The sequence below is a fragment of the Arachis hypogaea genome, chromosome 19 (genome assembly GCF_003086295.3).
Source record: "Arachis hypogaea cultivar Tifrunner chromosome 19, arahy.Tifrunner.gnm2.J5K5, whole genome shotgun sequence".
Lineage (NCBI taxonomy): Eukaryota > Viridiplantae > Streptophyta > Magnoliopsida > Fabales > Fabaceae > Arachis > Arachis hypogaea.
This window is the reverse complement of record NC_092054.1, coordinates 93,510,166-93,518,222: the sequence shown is the minus strand read 5'-3', so window position 1 is coordinate 93,518,222 and position 8,057 is coordinate 93,510,166. Positions and strand designations below refer to the sequence as shown.

The window sequence follows — 8,057 nt, the reverse complement described above, 5'->3', positions numbered from 1 at the left end:
AGGTTAACGTGGCTTCTAACGTGGCCATGCTTAGCCATCCCCAACGTTAGTGACAATGTTGAGTGTCACTAACGTTGGCCATTCTTTCACTCATCAACATTAGCTTCCACGTTAACTAGGTTAACGTGGAAGTTAACGTGGCTCCTTGGGGGGTTGTGGTTGCTTCCAACGTTAGTGACAATGTTGGGTGTCACTAACGTTGTCGACCATGCTTGCTTCTTACGTTAGCTCCCACGTTAACCAAGTTAACATGGGAGTTAACGTGGTATATTTCTCCTTAGGCCAACGTTAGTGACAATGTTGAATGTCACTAACGTTGGCGCTTTTCCCCCTTTCTAACGTTAGAGGCCACGTTAACTAAGTTAACGTGGACTCTAACGTGGCCACTTATGAGCATTTGCCAACGTTAATGACAATGTTAAGTGTCACTAACGTTGGCTCAACTTCCCTTCTCTACGTTAGAGTTCACGTTAACTTTGTTAACGTGACTCTTAATGTGGTCAATGATGGCTTTGAGAGCGTTATTGGCAATCACTTTTCTCATTAACTTTGCAAGTTACCTCCCATTCCTTGCTTCCTTTGGTCCTGAAATCAAGCAATAGAGCGCATCAAAGTTCTAGTCTAAGTCATGGGCAATGCAACATACAATTTGTCGCTAAACTTATGCAAAATCCTCATGAAATAATGTAAAATGCACAATGTATGCTTGAATCAAGGTGTAAGTGAATATATACCCAAAACTAGCTTATTTCCTAAGGAAATGCATGAAACTAACCTAAAAACAGTAAAGAAAAGGTCAGTGAAACTGGCCAAGATGCCCTGGCATCACAACACCAAACTTAAAGCTTGCTTGTCCCTAAGCAAGTACTGGAACAAGAGAATGATGAATGGAATGCCAAGAGCAATGAGTCATTCTTGTGGAAGTCATATCACTGATTTTATGGTGGTTTCATGCATAGCAACTTAGGTTCATTCCTGGCTTTCAGACCTTTATCATGTCTTAAAACACTCACTTTGCTTACATCCCATGAGACTTTTATTCATCGATCCTTTTATTGTCATTTCAGAGCTTATTGGTGTTCTTAGGCTAAGTGCTCTGTAAGGGGGCAACTTTTTAAGATAAGCTTTCAGCCAACACTCCCAAACCAGTTGGTTCAAGGTGCTAGGTATTGAAGCACCCCTGAGGACTTACTCCCTCAAGTCTCTCCCCCATACATACACACCACAGGCATATAGTTCATTTATTTTCCTTCTTGAGACCTTGGTGTCCAGCACCTCTTTGGGTTACTAAATGCTTTGTGGTGAGTGTTACTCTTGATAATGGACTTTCAGCTGATAATCCCGGGTTAGTTAACCCAAGTTACCAGGTGATAAAGCACCCCTAAGAGCTTATTCATCCAAGTAGATCCCTCACACAGGAACACCACAGACACATATCTTAAGATCAAAACCATTGGTGCCTAGCCTTATTGCTTACTCTTTTTCTTTTGTTTTTTTTCCACTTTCATTATTCTTTTCTCTTTCTCTTATTAGGATCTTGTCATATACTTAGTCTCATGAGTATATTCAAAGCAAAGTATTCAGGCCAGATAGTTGTCATCCCACCTTATGGTTGAACCAACTTAGCTAACTTATGATCATACCACAAACTCATGAATGTACTCCATAGTGTGAGCTCCACTCTGGTCTTTTGAAACATAAACATTCTCTCTTCATTTGATTGAAAAGGGACAGGCATACAAGTAAGTAAAGTAGGGATGCAGTGACATAAAGACTAGCACACATAGACCTATTCAGAACTTAAAAGACAGAATTTAAAAAGGGTTCAACTACGAGTAACTACAAATCAAAAGTGCATTCGGACTTCCAACTTTCAACAATTCTGAGTACAATGGAATTAAGTAACAATACAACCTTCGGGTGATGATTTCTAGTTGCCCTCTCTCTTTGTCATCATCCTAGTTTTTGCTGCCTCGCTTCTTTGGGTGGAGGTGCACCATTTCCTCATAAGGTTCCTGCAAGGTTACTGGAAGTTGCTTGTTCCCAAAGCACTTGAGACATAGTTAGCTTGCATGTATGCTGGTGCTTTTTGAACTCAATTTGGTGTGTGAACACCAAACTTAGTTCCTTGCCCAGTCCAAACATTGCACATATGCAGAGAACCCCATATCTTGTTGTCAACAAAGCAATGATAACGTATAGTCTAACTACATCTAAGTGGTTTCTCTTGATTGGATGGAGCTAGCAATGTTCTTTTGGAGTGGAGTGTAATTCTAACCAATGTCCTTTGGTGGAACACCAAACTTAGAATTACACCATCACTCTTGGATTGTTCTGGTGTGGAACACCAAACTTAGCTCCTTACAATACAGGGGAAACGACTTGTGATTTTTTTTATTGAAATAAAGATGAAAGTGAAACTACCTGAGGTTGGGTTGCCTCCCAACAGAGCGCTCTTTTATCGTCGCTAGCTCGACGAGTCCTTAATTACTTGAGATGGTACTTTACACTGGGGTTTTCCCCCATGTTGCCCAGATAATGTTTGAGTCTTTGTCCATTCACTATAAAAGTCCTCTCTGAACCTTCATCCGTGATTTCGATGTGGCCATATGGTGATACTTTCGTAACCATGAAAGGTCTGGACCACCTTGACTTGAGTTTTCCTGGGAACAGCCTTAATTTAGAATTGTAGAGGAGTACTCGCTGCCCCTTTTCGAAACTCCTGGGCGCAAGATGCATGTCATGTTTTCTCTTTGCCTTTTCTTTGTACATCTTAGTGTTTTCATAGGCTTGTGACCTGAATTCCTCCATCTCTTGCAGCTGCAAGATCCTTTTTGCACCAGCAGCAATGCTGTCAAAATTTAGTATCTTGATAGCCTAGAGAGCTTTGTGTTCCAGCTCCAGTGGTAAATGACAAGCCTTCCCATAGACCAGTTGATATGGAGACATTCCAAGCGGAGTTTTGAATGCTGTTCTGTATGCCCAAAGAGCATCATCCAGCTTCTTCGACCAATCCTTTCTAGATGCACCCACAGTCTTTTCCAGGATCCTCTTCAGCTCTCTGTTGGATATCTCAGTTTGCCCACTCGTTTGAGGGTGGTAAGGTGTGGCTACTTTGTGTTTTACCCCATATCGTAGGAGGAGAGCTTCTAGTGGTTTGTTACAAAAGTGGCTCCCTCCATCACTGATGAGGGCTCTTGGGACTCCAAACCGGCTAAAGATATTCTTCCTGAGGAAGTTCATGACTACCTTGTTATCATTAGTTGGGGTTGTAATAGCCTCTACCCACTTGGAAACATAATCCACTGCTACCAGGATGTACTTGTTTGCATATGAGGTTGGGAATGTTCCCATGAAATCTATTCCCCACACATCAAACAGTTTCAGTTCCGAGATGTAATTTTGTGGCATCGCGTTTCTTTTGGGCAGGTTTCCAGATCTTTGGCACTCATTGCAGCTTTTTACTAGTTCCTTGGCATCCTTAAAAAGGGTGGGCCAAAAGAATCCGCTTTGTAACACCTTTGCTGCAGTTCTGTCCCCTCCAAAGTGCCCGCCATAACATAAATCGTGGCAATTCCACAGGACTTCTCTTCCTTCTTCTTCCGAAACACATCTTCTAAGGATTCCATCTGAACATTTCTTGAAGAGATATGGCTCGTCCCAGACAAAGTATTTTTGCATCATTCATGAGCTTCCTTTTTTGATGTTTATTGATCCCTGGGGGTAATGCCCCAGTTGCCTTGAAATTTGCAATATCTGCAAACCATGGTGCTTTGTGAACTGTCATCAATTGCTCATCAGGGAAGAGCTCGTTCACATTTGTATCATTTTCTCCACCTTGATCATGAGGGATTCTGGATAGGTGATCTGCCACCTTGTTCTCCACTCCTTTCTTGTCTCTGATTTCAATATCAAATTCCTGCAACAGTAAGATCCACCTTATTAGTCTTGGATTTGATTCTTGCTTGGCAAACAAATATTTAAGTGTTGTGTGATCTGTAAAGACAATCAATTTAGCACCAATGAGGTATGATCTAAATTTGTCAAATGCAAAAACTATTGCTAGCAACTCCTTTTCAGTAGTGGTATAATTTCTTTGAGTTTCATTAAGGACTTTGCTAGCATAGTATATCACACGAACTAGGTTATCTTTCCTTTGTCCTAACACTGCCCCAACTGCAAAATCAGATGCATCACACATCAATTCAAATGGTAGGTTCCAATCAGGTGGGGAAATGATAGGAGCAGAGGATAACCTCATTTTCAAATGTGCAAATGCTAGCATGCATGTTTCATCAAAGATAAATGGTGTATCAGATACAAGGAGATTGTTTAAGGGCTTGGCTATCTTTGAAAAATCTTTAATGAACCTTCTGTAAAAACCAGCATGCCCTAAAAAACTCCTAATTGCCTTGACATCACTGGGTGGGGGTAGTTTTTAAATAAGTTCTACTTTAGCTCTATCAACCTCAATGCCTTGGTGAGAGACCTTGTGACCAAGGACTATTCCTCCTGTCACCATGAAGTGGCATTTTTCCCAGTTCAAGACCAAATTGGTCTCTTGGCATCTTTTCAATACCAAGGCGAGGTGATGTAGGCAACTAGGAAAGGAATCTCTGAATACCGAGAAATCATCCATAAAAACATCAATGAATTTTTCTATCATATCTGAAAAGATAGAAAGCATGCAGCGTTGGAAAGTTGCAGGTGCATTACATAGCCCAAATGGCATGCGCTTATAGGCAAACACTCCATACGGACAAGTAAATGAGGTTTTCTCTTGGTCTCTGGGATCAACCACTATTTGGTTATATCCTGAATAACCGTCGAGAAAATAATAATATTCGTGCCCTGCAAGTCTTTCCAACATCTGATCCATGAATGGAAGGGGAAAATGGTCTTTTCGTGTAGCCTCATTGAGTTTTCTGTAGTCTATGTACATCCGCCATCCTGTGACGGTCCTTGTAGGTATGAGCTCGTTCTTCTCATTGGTAACCACAGTGATTCCTCCTTTCTTGGGCACAACATATATGGGGCTAACCCAAGGGTTGTCTGGAATGGGGTATATGACCCCTCCTTGCCAAAGCTTCATAACCTCTTTCTGTACCACTTCCTTCATGATTGGGTTCAGCCTTCTCTGGGATTGAATGGATGGCTTAGCATCATCTTCCAACAGTATTTTATGCATGCATATGGCTGAACTGATTCCCTTCAAGTCAGCAAGGGTCCATCCAATGGCTTCCTTATGCTCCCGCAGCACCTTGAGTAGTTCGTCCTCTTGATCTTGACTGAGGGATGAATTTATGATCACTAGGTAGTTTTCATTTTCTCCTAGATATGCATATTTGAGAGTGGGTGGCAGTGCTTTGATGGACCTTTCTAGAGGTTTCTCTAGCCTTAGGTGCCATAAATGGTTATGGAAAAACCAAAAGCTATACTTTTACCACACCAAACTTAAAATGTTTGCTTGTCCTCGAGTAAAAGAAGAAAGAAAGAAGGAGAAGAAGAAAAAGAATGGAGGAGATGGAGGGAGAAGGTGTATTCGGCCAAGGGTAAGAAGAGAGGGTTGTGTTGTGTGAAAATGAAGAAGGAAATAGGGGTTTATATAGGGGTGGGATGGGATTTAGGGTTCAGCCATTAGGGTTGGGGTTGGGAGGGAAAAGAGTTTGAATTTTGGAGGTAGGTAGGGTTTATGGGGAAGAGAGGATGGATGTGAGTGGTGAAGAGGTGATGGGAAAGAGTGATTGAGGTGATTGGTGAAGGGTATTTGGGGAAGAGAGTTATGAAAAGGTGTGAAGAGAAGAGAAGAAAATGTGGGGATCCTGTAGGGTCCACAAATCAAGTGGGGTCATGGACTTAACATCCCTGCTCCAATTAGGCGTGTAAAACACCCTTGCTGTACAATAGCTTGACAGTGAGCTCTCATGGAGCCTCACAGATGTTCAGAGCATTGTTGGGACCTCCCAACCCCAAACTTAGAGTTTGACTGTGAGGGTTCAACACCAAACCTAGAGTTTGGTTGTGGCCTCCCAACACCAAACTTAGAGTTTGATTGTGGGGGCTTTGGTTGACTCTGTAGTGATAGAAGCTTTTCATGCTTCCTCTCCTTGGTTACAGAAGGAGATCCTTGAGTCTTAAACACAAGGTTGTCCTCATTCAGTTGAAGGACCAATTCTCCTCTGTCCACATCAATCACAGCTCTTGCTGTGGCTAGGAAGGGTCTTCCAAGGATAATGGATTCATCCTCTTCCTTCCCAGTGTCTAGGATTATGAAATCAGCACGGATGTAAAGGCCTTCAACCTTTACTAACACGTCCTCTACTTGTCCATAAGCTTATTTTCTTGAGTTTTCTGCCATCTCTAATGAGATTCTGGCAGCTTGCACCTTAAAAATCCCAAGTTTCTCCATTACAGAGAGTGGCATTAAGTTTATTCCTGACCCCAGGTCACACAGAGCCTTCTCAAAGGTCATGGTGCCTATGGTATAGGGTATTAAGAATTTGCCAGGATCCTGTTTCTTTTGAGGTAATTTCTGCCTATCCAATGCATTCAGTTCATTAGTGAGCAAGGGAGGTTCATCTTCCCAAGTCTCATTACCAAATAATTTGGCATTCAGCTTCATGATTGCACCATGGTACTTAGTAACTTGCTCTTCAGTAATTTTTTCATCCTCTTCAGAGGATGAATACTCATCAGAGCTCATGAAGGGCAGAAGGAGGTTCAATGGAATCTCTATGGTCTTTAATTGAGCCTTAGATTCCTTTGGTTCCTCGAAGGAAAACTCCTTATTGGTCACTGGACGTCCCAGGAGGTCTTCCTCACTAGGATTCACGTCCTCCTCCTCCCTTGTAGGTTCGGCCATGATGATTAAATCAATGGCCTTGCACTCTCTCTTTGGATTTTCTTCTGTATTGCTTGGGAGAGTACTAGGAGGAGTTTCAGTGACTCTTTTACTCAGCTGGCCCACTTGTGCCTCCAAATTTCTAATGGAGGACCTTGTTTCATTCATGAAACTTACAGTGGCCTTAGATAGTTCAGAGACTATATTTTCTAAGCTAGATAGATTCTGCTCAGAATTCTCTGTCTGTTGCTGAGTGGATGATGGGAAAGGCTTGCTATTGCTAAACCTGTTTCTTCCACCATTATTAAAGCCTTGTTGAGGCTTTTGTTGATCCTTCCATGAGAAATTTGGATGATTTCTCCATGAGGGATTATAGATGTTTCCATAGGGTTCACCCATGTAATTCACCTCTACTATTGCAGGGTTCTCAGGATCATAAGCTTCTTCTTCAGAAGAGGCCTCTTTGGTACTGTTGGATGATTCCTTCAATCCATTCAGACTCTGAGAGATCATGTTGACTTGCTGAGTCAATACTTTGTTCTGAGCCAATATGGCATTCAGAGTATCAATTTCAAGAACTTCCTACCTCATAGACGTCCCATTACTCACAGGATTCCTTTCAGAAGTGTACATGAACTGGTTATTTGTAACCATGTCAATGAGTTCTTGAGCTTTTGCAGGCATTTTCTTTAGGTGAATGGATCCACCTGCAGAATGGTCCAATGACATTTTAGATAATTCAGACAGACCATCATAGAATATATCCAGGATGGTCCATTCTGAAAGCATGTCAGAAGGACACTTTTTGGTCAGTTCCTTGTTTCTCTCCCAAGCTTCATAGAGGGACTCACCTTCTTTCTGTTTGAAGGTTTGAATATCCACTCTAAGCTTACTAAGCTTTTGAGGAGGAAAGAACTTGGCTAAGAAAGCCGTGACCAGCTTATCCCAAGAGTTCAGGCTGTCTTTAGGTTGATAGTACAACCATATTCTAGCTCTGTCTCTTACAGCAAATGGGAAAAACATAAGCCTGTATACCTCGGGATCAACCCCATTAGTCTTAACAATATCACAAATTTGCAAGAATTCAATTAAGAACTGAAAAGGATCTTCTGATGGAAGTCCATGAAACTTGCAATTCTGTTGCATCAGAGAAACTAATTGAGGTTCCAGCTCAAAATTGTTTGCTCCAATGGCAGGGATTGAGATGCTTCTTCCA

At 41.8% G+C, this 8,057-nt stretch overlaps 1 non-coding gene across 1 annotated transcript; it reads left to right on the top strand.

Moving 5' to 3' along the window:
- The first annotated feature begins 7,624 nt into the window (after window positions 1-7,624).
- Window positions 7,625-7,732, top strand: LOC112781995 (small nucleolar RNA R71). The gene has a single exon (XR_003192740.1). It is a non-coding gene; the product is annotated as a small nucleolar RNA R71 (small nucleolar RNA).
- The last annotated feature ends 325 nt before the right edge of the window (window positions 7,733-8,057 follow it).